Raw genomic sequence first — 15,709 nt, forward strand, 5'->3', positions numbered from 1 at the left:
AGGAACCCCGGTTACACGGCCACAGATCCAGGAACCCCGGTTACACGGCCACAGATCCAGGAACCCCGGTTACACGACCACAGGTCCAGGAACCCCGGTTACACGGCCACAGGTGCAGGAGCCCCGGTTACACGGCCACTAATATATAGTAAAACTTACCTGAACCTACTCCTGAATTTTGCCAGTTAAGAGAGATTTCCGGTTATTTAGGTGCCGGTTTAAAGAGAGCTTCCTGTAATCACTTTTGAAGTGTGGTCACTGTTGCAATGTAGGGAAATGCAACAGTTAATTTGCGCACAGCAAGCTCCCACAAACAGCAATGAGATGAGGATTTTTTTTTAGTGCTGTTAGTTGAGCGATAAATACCCTTGGGGAACTCCCCTGCTCTTCTTCGAAATAGTGGGATCTTTTACGTCCAACTGAGGGGGCAGACGGGGCCCTCGGTTTAAAATCTCATCCGAAAGACGGCACCTCCGACAGTGCAGCGCTCCCTCAGTACCGCTCTGGGCGTGTCAGCCTGGATTCGGTGCTCGAGTCTCTGGAGTGGGGGCTTGAACCCACGACTTTCTGACTCAGAGGTGAGAGCGAGAGTGCGGCCCACTGAGCCACGGCGGACATCAAACGTCATGACTAATACAGGCTTCTCTCAAGGTGATCGCGCTCCCCCCGGCTCGGAGAAATAACCCTTGCGACGTGATGTTGAACTTGAACCTGCAGCTTTTCCTTTGAGTACGACTCTCGGACTCCCGCGAGCTAACCTGCCCACGCATCCAGAGCTCACCTCGTTAGTCACTGGCGTCATCCAAATATGGGCATTCAGCAAAAATCAGGAAGCTGAATAATAAATAGCTCGGCAAAAACGGAAAGCAACGAACATGAGTGGCATGTCGGAGGGATGGCATGGCAACAGAAACAATGAAATAAGCTCACCAATTTCACAGTGCTCGCATTTACACTCATTCAATTTGGCGTTACGGTTTCCCTTATGTGGCCGTACAATATAATTTTGCTTCTTAACAACACAAGAGTAGGAAGCTGCAATGCGTTTTGATGTTGATACAGTGAGGGGGAAGGGGTGGAGGGGTTGCTGGGGCCAAGGATGATCATCCAAAGGGGGCATCTTCAGCCGTGACTCCAAAGGTATCGGCCGTGGGCTCAGTGGGCAGCACTCTCTCTCTCGCCTCTGAGTCAGAAGGTTGTGGGTTCAAGTCCCCACTCCAGAGACTTGAGCACAAAAATCCAGGCTGACACTCCCAGTGCAGTGCTGAGGGAGTGCTGCACTGTCAGAGGTGCCGCCTTTCGGATGAGACGTTAAACCGAGGCTCTCTCAGGTGGACGCAACAGGTCCTGTGGCCACTATTTCGAAGGAGGGCAGAGTGTGCTGGCCAACATTTAGCCCTCAATCGACATCAGTACAAGAGATTATCCGGTATTTATCTGGTGCTGTTTGTGGGAGCTGGCTGTGCACAAATTGGCTGCCGCGTTTCCCTACGATATACCAGTGACGATATTTCAAAAGGAAGTTAATTGGTTGTGGAGCGCCCCGAGGTTACGAAGGAGGCTGTATAAATGTGAATACACAACCCTGACACAGGGGCGAAGGCAGATATCGTCAGCAAGGGTGCACTTTGTACGAGATGAACCAGTTTAACGAATTTAAAAACAACAATCAATCACGGCACCGATTTTCAAACTTCGCTGCAGAATTGCACAATGCGATTCTCAAATTACCAATCCCAAGTACCAGAATCAGACCTAATCAATCAGTCCATGGAAATCATCAGGAAGCTCGAATGATGTGCTAAACGTGTGAGCTGTTTATAAAATGTGGCCTCAGGTACAGTTTAGTTTTTACAGGTCTATGGGGAAAAGCAGGGTAAGTGAGGCTAATTGGAGAGCTCTTTCAAAGAGCCAGCACAAGCCAGATGGGCTGAATGGCCTCCTTCTGTGCTGTATCATCCTATGATTCTATAACAGTCAGTCAACAACAACATCTTGCATTTATACGGCGCCTTTAACACAGTAAAACATCTCAAGGCGCTTCACAGGAGCGATTATCAGTCTAAATTTGACACCGAGTCACATAATATTAGGACAGGTGACCAAAAGCTGAGCCAAAGAAATAGGTTTTAAAGGGCATCGTAAAAGGAGGCGAGAGAGGCGGAGAGGTTTGGGGAGGGAATTCCGGAGCTTAGGGCCCCGGCAGCTGAAGGCACGGCAAGTTTACTGCGCGGCAAATCAACCGATAACCACAACATTACAGATTATGCAAAAGAAACTGAATACAGAGTATACATTACGGGAGTAGCTTTATGGAGTTCAAGCACGCAAAATAAGACATTTGCCATTTTCCACACCTATTTACAAACTCTAACATTTCTTAAAATGGAACAAGTTCACAATCAAATTGTTGTAAAAATGATTTTCACTTAAAATACAACAACCACCACTGCAACAGGCCACTCAAGGTCTACGCCTCCAGGGTTAAACCAGTCCCTTTCGCTTTTACAGATGGTGACTGGCCTGTCCAGCATTGTTTGTTTTTAACTTCAGATTTGTCAAATATATAAAAGAAAGACTTGCATTTCTATAGCGCCTTTCACGACCTCAGGGTGTCCCAAAGTGCTTTACAGCCAATGAAGTACTTTTTGAAGTTTAGTCACTGTTGTAATGTAGGAAACGCAGCAGCCAATTTGCACACAGCAAGCTCCCACAAACAGCAATGTGATAATGACCAGATAATCTGTTTTTGTGATGTTGATTGAGGGATAAATATTGGCCCCAGGACCCCGGGGAGAACTCCCCTGCTCTTCTTCGAAATAGTGCCATGGGATCTTTAACGTCCACCTGAGAGAGCAGACGGGGCCTCGGTTTAACGTCTCATCTGAAAGGCAGCACCTCCGACAGTGCAGCACTCCCTCAGCACTACACTGGAGTGTCAGCCTGGATTTTTGTGCTCAAGTCTCTGGAGTGGGGACTTGAACCCACAACCTTCTGTTTTTAAATCACACCAAGCCAACCAGCCTCCTTGATTTGCAGCAACAACAGCAACGTGCCTTTATATGGCATCTTTAATGTAGTAAAACATCCCAGGGCGCTTCATGGGAGCAATTATCAAAGAAAATTTGACACCGAGCCACATAATGAGATATTAGGACAGGAGACCATAAGCTTGGTCAAAGGGGTAGGTGTTAAGGAACGTCTTAAAAGGAGGAGAGATAGAGAGGGGGAATCCAGAGCTTAGGGCCCAGGCAGCCGAAGACAGACACACACACAGACAGACAGACACAGTGGCCCCAGTAAAAAGCAAAGTCTACAGCATAAATAAAGGCATTTGCACCACTGCAATTGTGTGCTTGGTTTGTGCAATGTAGATTCTGACTGATGCAGTGCAGGCTGAAAGTTGTTTACTGTTGAAGGCAGAGAGGGGGCGTGGCTTATCTGTCAGTCAGGGAGGGAAAAACATAAACTTTAACCTTTTGCTCAGATTTTTTTTGCTCAGCAATATCAGCAAAACTTATAGCAATTCCTGCACTGGTGCAAATGCGCTAGGGTGTGTGTATGCATGCGCGTCAATGTGAGAGTGTGCCAGTGTGTGTGTTCAGTGCGAGAATGTGCCAGTTTGTGTGTTCAGCGCGAGAGTGTGCCAGTGTGTGTGTTCAGTGCGAGAGTGTGCCAGTGTGTGTGTTCAGTGCGAGAGTGTGCCAGTGTGTGTGTTCAGTGCGAGTGTGTGCTTGGACTCAGTCCGGGGGGGGGGGGGGGGGGTGATCACAAGCTTTAACCTTTTGCTCAGCAATATCAGCAAAACCAAAAGCAATTCCTGCAATGGTGCAAATGCACTAGGGTGTGTGTGTGTGCATGCACTGGTGTGTGTGTGTGTGTGTGTGTGTGTGTGTGTGTGTGTGTGTGTGTGTGTGTCAGAGAGTGTGTGTGTGTGTGTCAGAGAGTGTGTGCGTGCGTGTCAGAGAGTGTGTCAGTGTGCGCGCGTCAGTGAGTGGGCATCCGTGTGTGTGTGTGTCAGTGAGTTGGCATCCGTGTGTGTGTGTCAGTGAGTGGGCATCCGTGTGTGTGTGTCAGTGAGTGGGCATCCGTGTGTGTGTGTCGGTGAGTGTGTGTGTCGGTGAGTGTGTGTGTGTGTCAGTGAGTGTGTGTGTGTGCGTCAGTGAGTGTGTGTCGGTGAGTGTGTGTGTCAGTGAGTGTGTGAGTGTGTCAGTGTGTGTGTGTCAGTGTGTATGTGAGTGTGTCAGTGTGTGTGTGTGTGTGTGTGTGTCAGTGAGTCAATATCAGCAATAATAATGACAATTCCTGCAATGGTGCAAATGCACTCGGGTTGCACTGACCGTGTGCAGCCTGTGTGAGGGGGGGTTTCCAGCCCCCAGGGGGAGCGGGAGCGGGTACTCACGGTGCCGGGCCGGGCCAGGTGAGGTGAGGTGAGCAGCTCCCCAGGGCTCCGGGTCCGGGTGTCCCCCGCTGATACAATGTGTCCCGGCTTCAAAGCGCCGCCGCTACAATGTGTCCGCGCGGCTCCACTGACCCACTTCCAGCCGCTGACGTAACCGCTGACCTGAATCCGCGCGAACCACACCCCCCGGCCAATCACAGCCCGGCCCCCCACAGCCGACCAATCGCGAAGCTGCTATCCCATTGCCATGCGCCAATCTTGACTTGTCTTCTACCCCGGCTGGACATACACCAATCGCAATTGCTCTCTACACGCCGGCACGGTGCGCGCCTATCAGGAGACGGCGTGGGAAGCGGCTCGCCCAGAACCAATAGGCAGCGCTATTCCATTGCGGCTGGGGGATAAGCCAATCGCAGCTCGGTTTTCGCGGCGAAGCGGATGAAAGAGCCGACCAATCGTCGCTTGCGAGCCATCGCAGCTCAGTGTTGACCAATGGCTGACTGCTCACCCAGGTAGCAGGATGGCGGCCGGCCAATGGCAGTGGGCCTCTCATTAGCGGTTAGGCTGCGAGCGGTTTCCACGGCGACGGGCCAGAGCACCCGGGATGGAGAGGAAGAGGAGAGGGGAGGGAGAAGAGGAGAGAGAGGGGGGGGAGAAGAGGAGGAGGGGGGAAGAAGAGGAGGAGGGGGGAAGAAGAGATGGGGGGAAGAAGAGGAGGAGGGGGGAAGAAGAGGAGATGGTGGGGAAGAAGAGGAGGAGGGGGGAGAAGAGGAGATGGGGAAGAAGAGGAGGAGGGGGGAAGAAGAGATGGGAAGAAGAAGAGGAGGAGGGGGAGAAGAGGAGGGGGGGAAGAAGAGGGGGGAGAAGAGGGGGAGGGGAAGAAGAGGAGAGGGGGAAGAAGAAGAGGAGAGGGGGGAGGGGGAAGAAGAGGAGGGGGAGGGGAAGAAGAGGGGGGAGGGGGAAGAAGAGGGGGGAGGGGGAAGAAGAGGAGAGGGGGAAGGAGAGGGGGAAGAGGAGAGAGGGGGTGAAGAAGAGGGGGGAAGAATAGGAGAGGGGGAGGGGAAAGAAGAGGGGGAGGGGGAAGAAGAGGAGGGGGAGAGGGGAAGGGGGAAGAAGAGGAGGGGGAGAGGGGAAGGGGGAAGAAGAGGAGAGGGGGGAAGAAGAGGAGAGAGGGGGTGAAGAAGAGGAGGGGAGGGGGAAGAGGAGGGGGGAAGAGGAGAGGGGGAAGAGGAGAGGGAGGGGGGAAAGAGGAGAGGGGGGTTGGGAAGGGGAGGGGGGAAAGAGGAGAGGGGGGAAAGAGGAGAGGGGAAAAGAGGAGAGGGGGTGTGCAGGGGAGAGGGGGGAAGGAGAGGGGGAAGAGGAGAGGAGGGGTGGGGGGAAGAGAAGAGGATGGGGGAGAGGGGGGGAAGAGGAGGGGGAGAGGGGTGAGGGGGAAGAGGAGGGTGGGGGGAAGAGGAGTGGGGGGGAAGAGGAGAGGAGGGGGTGGGGGGGAAGAGGAGAGGGGGGAAAGAGGAGAGGAGGTGGGGGGAAGAGGAGAGGAGGTGGGGGGGAAGAGGAGAGGGGGTGGGGGGGAAGAGGAGAGGGGGGTGGGGGGGAAGAGGAGAGGGGGTGGGGGGAAGAGGAGGGGGAAGAGGAGGGGGCGAGAGGGGGTGGGGAGGGAAGAGAAGGGGGAGGGAAGAGAAGGGAGGGGGAAAGAGGAGGGGGGATGAGAGGGGGGAAGAGGGGGTGGGGAGGGAAGAGAAGGGAGGGGGAAGAGAGGGGGGAAAGAGGAGGGGGGATGAGAGGGGGGAAGAGGGGGTGGGGAGGGAAGAGAAGGGAGGGGGAAGAGAGGGGGGGAAGAGGGGGTGGGGATGGAAGAGAAGGGGAGGGACGAGAAGGGAGGGGGGAAAGGGGGTGGGGAGGGAAGAGAAGGGGGAGGGGGAAAGAGGAGAGGGGGGTAAAGAGGGGGAAGAGGAGAGGGGGGAAAGAGGAGAGGGGGAAAGAGGAGAGGGGGAAAGAGGGGAGGGGGGAAAGAGGATGGGGGAAAGAGGAGGGGGGAAGAGGAGAGGGGGAAGAGGAGGGTGGGGAGGGGGGAAGAGGAGGGGGGAGGGGAAGAGGTGTGGGGGGAGGGGCAAGAGTTGGGGAGGGGGAAGGGGAGTGGGAAGAGGAGGGGGGAGGGGGAAGAGCAGGGGGAGGGGGAAGAGCAGGGGGAAGGAGAGGGGGGAGGGGAAAAGGGGGAGGGGAAGAGGAGGGTGGATGGGGAAGAGGGAAGGGGAGAAGAGGATGGGGAGGGGGAAGAGGAGGGGTGAGAAGAGGGGGCGAGGGAGGGGAGGGGTGGAAGAGGGGGGGAAGAGGAGGGGGAGGGGGAAGAAGAGGGGGGGAAGAGGAGGGGGAGGGGGAAGAAGAGGAGGGGAAGAGGAGGGGAGGGGGAATAGGAAGGAGGGGGAGGGGAGGGGGATGAGGAGGGGATGGGAAGAGGAGTGGGGGGAGGGGGAAGAGGAGTGGGGGGGAGGGGGAAGAGGAGTGGGGGAAGAGGAAGGGGGGAGAGGAAGGGGGGAAGAGAAGGGGGGAAGAGGGGAAGGTGAGGGGGGAAAGAGGAGGAGGGGGAAGAGGGGAGGGGGGAAAGGGGGAGGGGGGAAAGAGATGGGGAAAGAGATGGGGGAAAGAGGAGGGGGAGGGGGGAAAGAGGAGGGGAAGGGGAGGGGGAAAGAGGAGGAGGAGGGGGGAAAGAGGAGGAAAGGAGGGGGGAAAGAGGAGGGTGGAAGGGGAGGGGGAAGAGGAGGGGGGGAAGGGGAGGGGATCAAGAGGAGGGGGAGGGGGAAGGGGAGGGAGGGAAGTGGAGGGGGGAGAAGAGGGGCAGGGGGAAGAGGAGGGGAGGGGGAAGGGGAGGAGGAGGAGAAGGGGGGAGAGGGGACGGGGAGGGGGGACAGGGAGGGAGGGGGAAGAGCAGGGGGGAGGGAGGGAGGGAAAGAGGAGGAGGAGGGAGGGGGGAAGAGGATGGGGAGAGGGGGAGGAGGAGGGAGGGGGAAAAGGGAGGGGAGAGGGGGGGAGGAGGAGGGAGGGGGAAGAGGGAGGGAGGGGGAAGAGGGGGAGAAGGAGAGATGGGAAGAGAAGGGGAAGAGGGAGGAGGAGAGAGGGGGAAGAGAAGGAGGGAGGGGGAAGAGAAGGAGGATGGGGGAAGAGGGAGGGGAGAGGGGGAAGAGGAGGGGGAGGAGGAGGGAGGGGAAGAGGGAGGGGGAAGGAGGAGGGAGGGAGGGGGAAGAGGGAGGGAGGGGGAAGAGGGAGAAGAAGAGAGGGGATGAGGGGGAGGGGGAAGAGGAGGGAGGGGGAAGAGGAGGGGAAAGAAGAGGGGGAGGGCGAAGAGGATAGGGGAGGGAGGGGGAGGAGGAGAAGGGAGGGGGAAGAGGGGAAGGGTAGGGAAGAGGAGGGGAGGAGGTGTGGGTAGCGGAGGGGGAGGGGAAAGAGGAGGGGGCAATGGGAGGGTGAAGAGGAGAGGGAGGGGAAGGGGGGAAGAGGAGAGGGGGAGGGGGGAAGAGGAGAGGGAGAGGAGAGGGGGGGAAGAGGAGAGGTGGAAGGGAAGAAGGGGAGGGGGAAAATGGGGAGGGGGAAGGGGTGGGGGGAAGAAGGAGGGGGGAAAAGAGGAAAGCGGAAGGGAAGAGGAGGAGGGAAATGTAGGGGGGCATCCTTTACCTGGTTTACGGAAATTTACCTGGTCAGGCAGCCTTTTGCCACTGCACTGTGACCAGTTCCAATCAGCGGTTTCGAATCGCTAAACCACCCCTTCCAGTTCTGACTGGAGGAACTTATAATTAATGATATATTAAAAACGGACAAATGGTCTGGATGTAAGAAAGTAAAATTTTATTAAAACTAAAGAAACGACACCACACGATCAAAGTAATCATGGTAAAATTCCTTAACAGGGGAAGGCAGACGGCAAAAATGAGGGATCAATGGCTACAATGTTTATCTTACAATCTTAGCAACATTTCCCTTAAATTACCACCCCTTTACTTCTCACTAGATTGTCTTGCTAGTGGGTCAGAAGCCTTGCTCACCTGCAGTCCAAAGAGTAAAAGAGAAGAGAGAGATGCTTCTGGGAAGTTATCTTTTAAACCCCTTTTTTGGGGCCCGCCCAGATCTGATGTTTCTGGGCTAAAACAAAAGAGATCCAAACTGTCCACTTGATATACAAACAAATGCTAATAGCATTCAATTGCTTTGTAAACAAAGCATTGTCCTGTGGTCATCTGGAACCGCAATTGATTGACAGTCTTGAGTGCTTAGCAAACAAAGTCCCTTTGTTCATGCTGGCAGTTTCAAGCACTTGATCTTAGAGTCAATTTCAGTGAATGGATGTGTGTGAACAACCCAGTGTGCTTGCTGTCCGATGATTGGCTGATTCAAACGGGCTACTCCCCAGTGTAAACAAACAGCTTGTAGGTTACCGGACCCGCCCAATACCACAGGGTGACTGACAGCTCGGGCTCCATTCAAACCCACTTCAGGGCAGCGCTGAGCTTTTTCATATGCTAACAGCCTGTCTGTTTCATATGCTAACAGCCTGTCTGTCCTTTTCAATTCTGTTTCCACGAGGTCTGTTCAGCCATTTTTAACAGTCCAAAACTCAAGAGTACATCTTTTAATAAAATGTACAATCTTAAAGTGTGCGATTTTCAGAAAGTTCTTTAATTCCAGTGTCCAAGTGCTGCGTAGCTTACGAGCTTTTTAACGCAGCCTTTTGCGGTTCTGGGTATGTTTTAAAACATTGTCCAACCCAGAGACAATTTAAATCACACAAGTCTTCGTCCACAATGTGGATTAATATTTCCCGATCTTCGGGGGCTGAGGGGATTTTGCGACCCCTACAGAACGAGGAGGGGGAAAAGGGTGGAGGAGGGGAAGAGGAGAGGGGGAAGAGGACGGGGGGAAGAGGGGAAGAGGATGGGGGAAGAGGGGGGAAAAGAGGAGGGGGGAAAGAAGAAGGGAAGAGGAGGGGGAGAAAGATGAGGGGGAGGGAGGAGTGGGGAAAGAGGGAGGGAAGAGGAAGGGAAAGTGGAGGGGGGAAAGAGGAAGGGAAGAGGGGAGAAAGAGGAGGGCGAAGAGGAAGGGGGAAGGGGAAGAGGAGGGGGAGAGGAAGGGAAGAGGAGGGGGGAGAGGAAGGGAAGAGGAGGGGGACAGGAAGGGAAGAGGAGGGGGACAGGAAGGGAAGAGGAGGGGGGAGAGGAAGGGAAGAGGAGGGGGAGAGGGAGGGGGAAGAGGAAGGGAAGATGAAGGGAAGAGGAGAGGGGTGAGGAAGGATAGAGGATGGGGAGAGGAAGGGGAGGGGGAAGAGGAGGGGAGAGGAAGGGAAGAGGAGGGACGAGTGGAAGGGAAGAGGAGGGGGAGCGGATGTGAAGGGAGCGGAAGGGAAGGGGGGAGAGGAAGGGAAGAGGAGCGGGGAGGAACGAGAGGGGGAGGAAGGATGGGGGAAGGAGAGGGAGGAAGGGAGGGGGAGGAAGGGAGGGGGGAAGGAGAGGGGGAGGGAAGGAGATGGAGAGGAAAGGAGGTGAGGAAGAGAGGGGGTGAGGTGGCTAAGGGAGGCGGAGGGGGGAGAGGGCGAAGGGAGGGAGGGGGAGAGGGCGAGGAAGGAAGGGGGGAGGAAGGGAGAGGGGAGGAATAGACGGGGAGGAAGCAAGGGGGAAGGAGAGGGGAGGGAGGGGGAAGGAGAGGGGCAGGAAGGGAGGGAGGGGGAAGGCGGGAGGGAGGGAGGGGGAAGGAGAGGGGTGGGAAGGGAGGGGTGGAAGGAGAGAGGGAGGGGGAGGGGGAAGAAGGGAGGGGGCGAAGGAGAGAGGCGGGAAGGGAGGAGTGGAAGGAGGAAGGGGGGCAGGAAGGGAGGGGTGGAAGGAGAGAGGGAGGGGGAGGGGGAAGAAGGGTTGGGGCAAAGGGGACAGGGAGGAAGGGAGCAGGTGAAGGAGATGGGGAGGAAGGGAGGGGCAAAGGAGAGGGGAGCGAGAATGGAGGGAGGGGAGCGAGGATGGAGGGGGCGAGGGAGGATGGAAGGGAAGGAAAGAGGGGAGGAAGGAAGGAGTGGGTAGGAAGGATGGGGGAGGGGCAGGAAGGATGGGGAGAGGGGAGGAAGGATGGGGAGAGGGGAGGAAGGAAGGAGGGGATAGGAAGGATGAGGGGAAGGAAGAGGAAGGGAAGAGGAGGGGGAAAGAGGAAGGGAAGAGGGGGGAAAGAGGAAGGGAAGAGGGGGGAAAGAGGAAGGGAAGAGGAGGGGGAAAGAGGAAGGGAAGAGGAGGGGGGAAGAGGAAGGGAAGGGGGAGCGGAGGGAAGAGAGGGGGGAGGAAGGGAAGGAGAGGGGGAGGAGGGGAGGGAGAGGGAGAGGAAGGGAGAGCAGAAGGAGAGGAAGGGAGCGGGGAGGGGGAGGAAGGGAGGGGGGAGAGGGACGGAAGGGAGGATGGAGAGGGGGAGGAAGGGAGGGTGGAGAGGGGGAGGAAGGGAGGGGAGGAAGAGAGGGAGGTAAGAGGAGGGGAAGGAAGAGGAAGGGACAAGGAGGGGGGAAAGAGGAGGGATGAGATGAAGGGAAGAGTAGCGGGGAGGAAGGGAAGGAGAGGGGGAGGGGTGGAGGAAAGGGAGGGAGGAGGGGGGAGGAAGTGGGGTGGAGAGGGGGAGGAAGGGAGAGGGGGAGGAAGGGGGAGAGGGGAGGAAGAGGAGGAGGGGAGAGGAAGAAGGGGAGGAGGAGGAAGAGGGGGTGGGTGGAGGAGGAGGGGGAGAGGAGGAAGGTGGAGGAGGAGGAAGAGGGGTGGGTGGAGGAGGAAGAAGGGGAGAAGAGGTGGAGGGGGTGAGGAGGAAGAGCGGGGGAGGTGAGGAGGAAGAGGGAGGATGGGGTGGAGGTGGAGGGGGGAGGGGTGGAGGGGAGGGGGAGTGGGAGGGGAGAGGGAGGGGGGAAAGAGGGAGGGGGAAGAGGGAGGGGGAACGTGGAGAGTGCAGGGGGAAAGAGGGAAGGGGAAAGAGGGAGGGAGGGGAAAGGGAGAGGGGAGGGGGAAGGGAGAGGGGGCAGAGAGGGAGGGGGAAGAGAGAGTGAGGGAGGGGGCGAGGGAGGGATGAGGGAGGGGTAGAGGGAGGGGGCGAGGAAAAGGGAGGTGGAGAGGAAGAGGGAGGGGGAGAGGGAGAGGGAGGGAGAGGGGGAAGAGGGAGGGAAGAGGGAGAGGGGGAAGAGGGAGGGAGGGAGGGAAGAGGGGGGAGGGAAGATGGAGGGAGGGGGTGGGGAGAGGGAAGAGGGAGGGAGGGAGGGAGGGGGTGGGGAGAGGGAAGAGGGGAAGAGGGAAGGGTGGGAGCGGGAGGGAGGGGAAGATGGAGGGAGGTGGGGGGAAGAGGGATGGAGGGATTGGGGAAGAGGGAGGGTGAGGGAGAGAGAGGGAGGGAGGGGGGAGGGGGTGGGAGGGAGAGAGGGATGGAGGGGAGTGAGGGAGAGGAGACAGAGAGGGAGGGAGGGGAGACAGAGGGATAGAGGGAGGGGGAGACAGAGGGAGGGAGGAGAGAGCGAGGGGGAGACAGGGAGGGGGAGACAGGGAGGGGGAGGGAGGAGAGGGGGTGAGGGAGAGAGAGACAGAGGGGAGGGGGAGGAGACAGGAGGGAGGGGAGACAGAGGGAGGGAGGAGAGGGGGAGACAGGGAGGAGGGGACAGGGAGGGGGAGATGGACGGACGGAGGGAGGGAGGGGAGAGAGGGAGGAGGGAGATTGATGGTGTTATGTTCATTAATAACTAGACATTCTTATTATGAATAGCTAGCTTCTAGCTTGTCATTTATTCAGTACATGTTCTCTAGGTACAGCATCTGTAGAGATTCAGCATGTGTACTTCTGTGTGCAGGCAGCCATCTTGACTACTGCCTTGTGGGTAGCCTAGTGCATCATGGGTAGTGTAGTCTTAAACACATACAACTAAATATACAGCTCTATACAGCTCTACGGCTCCATCTAGTGTACCACTCTAGAATGACGTTATTGATCACTACATCCCCCTTTCTTTGAGGTTTAACAAAATCAATATCAATCAACTTTCAAGAAGAACGATAAAGATGATATCAGTAACACTTTTGTTAGTGCTCTATAAACATAAACATTTTCACAACAGTCAATACATTTTCAATATAGTTTTTCTTTGTACTCAAAGATTAAGTCTATCAGGCTTTTTTACTACACGTGTGGGTCTTCTCAGCATGGGTAAGTCTGATGTGTTTTCATGAGATTGTTCTGGTGGTGAATGAAAAGATTCAGTTGCGGCATTGTCATCTATTTGCTCTTGGATAGTTTCTTGTGTTTTCAGGAGGGAACGGCGGTTCCTCCTGAGAATCTGTCCTTCCTCAGTTCCTTGGTCGTACTTCCTCAAGAACTGTAGCTTTCCTGTTCCATGCATCTGGATCCTCAATCCTGACAACATCATCCCTTGTCAATGGTTTTAGAGTTTTGGATGACTTGTCATAGTATGATTTCTGTTTCAGCTTTAACAGTTGAAGTCTCTGTCTCAGTTCCTTACTTTGCTGTTCTTTTGCACAGCAGGGTAGAGTGGTGCGCAACTTGCGACCCATTAGTAGTTCAGCAGGTGAAGAACCACAGTCTAAAGGTGAGGCTCGGTAGCTCAGCAGGGCGAGATAAGGATCAGACTTGCTTTCTGTTGCTTTCTTCAGTAGCTGCTTGAGAACTTGAACACCTTTCTCTGCCTTACCATTTGACTGAGCATACAAAGGACTGGATGTGCTGTGCTGAAAGTCATAATGTGCTGCAAACTGTTGCCACTCCTTACAGTTGAAGCATGGACCATTGTCGCTAACGGCAATCCTGGGAATTCCATGTCTGGCGAAGATGGATTTCACATGCATTATGACACTGCTTGCTGTGGTGCTTGAGAGCAGCGCCATCTCAGGATAGTTAGAATAGTAGTCAATCACTATTAGATATTCTTTACCATTCAAATGAAAGAGGTCCATACCAACCTTTTGCCATGGTGCTGTTGGTAAGTCAGCTACTATCATTGGTTCCTTTGTTTTTTTGTTTTGGTGTTTCTGACATGTCTCACATTTGCCTATCATGTTCTCAATGTCCTTATTTATGCCAGGCCAATAAACAGTGTCTCTTGCTCTCCTTTTGCATTTTTCAATTCCGAGGTGTCCCTCATGAATCCTTTTGAGCATGTCTTGACGTAGAGCCTGTGGAATGACTATTCTGTTCTGTTTTAGTAATAGTCCACTTACGACACTCAACTCTGACCTTATGTGATAGTATTTTGGACAGGAACCTTTTGGCCAACCATGATGAATGTTCTCTATTACTGTTTGTAACACTGTATCTTTTACTGTTTCTTCTGCTATTTGCTTTGATTTTGTGTCTGACACGGGCAGCGCAGCAGTGACCATACTCACATGAACATCCACGTCTTCTTCAGTAGAGCTCACTTGACTCATTGTGGGTGCTCGGGATAGTGCATCTGCTAACACTATGTATTTGCCTGGTGTGTAGATCAGTTCAAAATCATATCTTTGCAGCTTCATCATGAGTCGTTGAATCCTTGGAGACATCTCATTCAGGTTCTTTTTTATGATGGCAACCAGTGGGCTGTGGTCTGTCTCAACTGTGAAGGTGGAAAGTCCATATATGTAGCCATGAAACTTTTCTAGTCCAACTACCAAGCCTAGACATTCCTTTTCAATCTGGGCGTATCGACACTCAGTATCAGTCATAGACCTGGAGGCATAGGCAACAGGCTTCCAATCTTCACCCTCTGCTTGTAGCAAGACCGCACCTAGGCCATCTTTTGATGCATCCGTTGACACTTTGATTCTTTTTGTTGGGTCAAAGAAGGTGAGTACAGGTGTGGTTGTCAGCACTGTTTTGAGGTTTATCCACTCTTGTTCATGTCTTTCTGTCCATGCGAACTCATTTGTTTTACGTAGCAGGTCTCGCAGACAGGCTGTCTTGGCTGCCAAGTTAGGAATGAACTTTCCAATGAAGTTTATCATCCCCATGATGCGTAGCACTCCTTTTTTGTCAGTGGGTCGGGGCATGTTGAGTATGGCGTTTACTTTTTCCATATCTGGCTCTATTCCTTTACCAGATAGATTATCTCCTAGGAAAGTGACTTCCTGGATGCCAAACTGACACTTGGCTTTGTTGAGCTTCAGTCCATTCCGGCGTATGCTCTGTAGCACTTTAGTCAGTCTCTCATTGTGTTCTTTCAGTGTGGAGCCCCAGATGATGATGTCATCAACATAGACCCGAACTCCTTCCAGACCTTCAATTATGTGTTCCATCGCTCTATGAAAGATTTCAGATGCAGATATTATCCCGAAAGGCATTCTGAGGAAACAATACCTGCCAAATGGTGTGTTGAAGGTACAGTATTTGGTGCTCTCTTCATCCAGTTTTAGTTGCCAAAATCCTTGTGAGGCATCGAGCTTTGTAAAGTATCTGGCACCTGACATTTCACTGGTGATTTCTTCTCGCTTGGGAATCTGGTAGTGTTCACGTTTTATGTTGGATCCATGCATATTCTTAGATCATTGTTCTTTTTCTTTACACATACCATGGAGTTAACCCAGTCTGTTGGCTTTTCGACTTTCCTGATGACTCCTAGTGTGGTCATTCTGTCCAGTTCATTCTTGAGCCGGTCACGCAGGGGTGCTGGAACTCTTCGTGGAGCATGTACCACTGGCTGAGCATCCTCCTTTAGCTGGATCTTGTAAGTGAATGGTAGAACTCCAAATCCTTTGAACACATCCTGGAAATTATTTACTACAGAATCCACTGAGTCATCTGGTCTGTTTATGGCACAGTTTATACGGTATACTCTCTTGACCAGTTCTAAGTCCTCACAAGCTTTGTCACCCAGTAGTGAATCAAGTCCTTCAGCCACAACAGAAAACATGAGATGATGCACTTTGTCTTTGACTGTCACTTTAAGTCTGCATACACCTAAGCTATCTATTTTCTGTCCATTATAGTCCTTCAGTAGTACTGACTTTTTCTGTATTTTGGGCTTTTCTTTCATGTTTTTAATGTCACTCATACTGATTAAGTTTGCTTTTGCCCCAGTGTCCAGTTTCAATGTAACTAATGCTCCATTTATCTGCAGTGGGATCATCCATTTGTCCTCTTTTACTGCATTAATTTTATGTTCAGCATTGTCCATATCTGAGGGCTGCACATTTCCTGTATCATTTTTGACATTGTCACATGACACCGTTCATACAAAAAATGTCTCACTTAAATCAGTGTCCTCAATCATATTGACTTGTTGCCCTTTCTTTGTTGTTACTTTTGAAAAGCATTGTTTGGCAAAGTGAT

General features: G+C 53.7%; 1 protein-coding gene across 1 annotated transcript in view; it reads right to left on the minus strand.

The window, feature by feature from the left end:
* bmal1a (basic helix-loop-helix ARNT like 1a) overlaps window positions 1-4,560 on the minus strand; it is a 61,971-nt gene extending 57,411 nt beyond the window's left edge. The window contains exon 1 of the mRNA XM_086007542.1: window positions 4,403-4,560. The gene's annotated coding sequence lies outside the window, so the exon portion shown is untranslated. The remainder of the gene's footprint in view (window positions 1-4,402) is intronic.
* Between the last annotated feature and the right edge of the window lie 11,149 nt (window positions 4,561-15,709).

The sequence above is a fragment of the Somniosus microcephalus genome, chromosome 15 (assembly GCF_052327205.1).
Source record: "Somniosus microcephalus isolate GS21.2 chromosome 15, FLI_Smic_1.0, whole genome shotgun sequence".
NCBI classification, from domain to species: Eukaryota; Metazoa; Chordata; class Chondrichthyes; order Squaliformes; family Somniosidae; genus Somniosus; species Somniosus microcephalus.